The following is a 1,213-nucleotide window of genomic DNA, read 5'->3' on the forward strand; positions in this document are numbered from 1 at the left end:
CGAACGTGTTGTTCTATTCGGTCGATGGCTGCTCAAGGACACATAGCTGGATCGGCCTCTCTGTCTCGGAGGCCATTTCCCAAGGAGAAAACAAATCAGTCTTGGGCAATCCCAACCGTCCAGTACGGTGTGCGCGCGCGCTCGCATCTGTGTCGAGTGAGATGGGGAGAGAGCGCGATCAAGAGCAGGGTATTATGAAATAGTGAACTGGAAGGCAGGAAGCTAGGATTTATTTATAAAAAAGAACGACAGAGCGTGTGGGACTTTCAAGAGACAAAGTGCTTTCCTAAGCTTTGAGATTTACATAAAGAAATGTGTCTGTGGGTGGATGTACACAGTTCTGAAATTGAAACATGGCTGCATGACTGGACACCTTCAGCTTGTTTCGATGTTTTAGCAACCAGCTTGAATCAGCCAATTAATTCACTTAAAGATTGAAAACCAATTGAATTTAAATCTGATGGCTTTGACAACGTCGGACCAACGCTAAATGTACAAAAATTGATATGTCATTCAAGGTATAGACGGAGAGAGTTTTTGAAAGTCGGGGTGAGCGCGAACTGGGACCTGGGAAATAAGCACCGAGCCCTCACAAGAAATCTCTGTGCTCTATAAGGGAGTACTATCTGCCTGTTAAAGGTACCACGGCACTACTCGCTAAGAGGCCTCATGGAAGAACTCACAGAGAAAACAGCCCTGACAGCAGGATTTGCAGGAGACAGACATTTAGGCCAGGAGAGACAGTAGAGAAGACACATTCCGTATAGACTTCGAGAGAGAAAGCTTTAATGTATTTTTTCTTATTAGTTAGGTTTACTGTATATAAGTGAGACTTGTATTTATTGGAATACTGGGCGAGAGGGGGCGTGCGCGAGAGAGAGACAGACACAGACAGACAGAGTGCGAGAGACAGACACAGACAGACAGAGTGCGAGAGACAGAGTGCGAGAGACAGAGTGCGAGAGACAGAGTGCGAGAGACAGAGTGCGAGAGACAGAGACAGAGAGCTCGCACGATGGAGGAAGAATGTATTCCACTTTTAATTATGCTGTTTCCTGATTTCCCTCTGAAGTGGCCTGGTTCTGAGTTTAATAACCCATTTTCTCCCCCCCTCTCTCTCTCAGATCCTCTACCCGGCTTCACATTTTCAATGTCTCAGATGGATCACCCTTATTGCTGCTTGTTCAGCACCCAGCAACCCCCCCCCCCCCCC

This window comes from Chiloscyllium plagiosum, chromosome 42, assembly GCF_004010195.1.
Source record: "Chiloscyllium plagiosum isolate BGI_BamShark_2017 chromosome 42, ASM401019v2, whole genome shotgun sequence".
NCBI classification, from domain to species: domain Eukaryota; kingdom Metazoa; phylum Chordata; class Chondrichthyes; order Orectolobiformes; family Hemiscylliidae; genus Chiloscyllium; species Chiloscyllium plagiosum.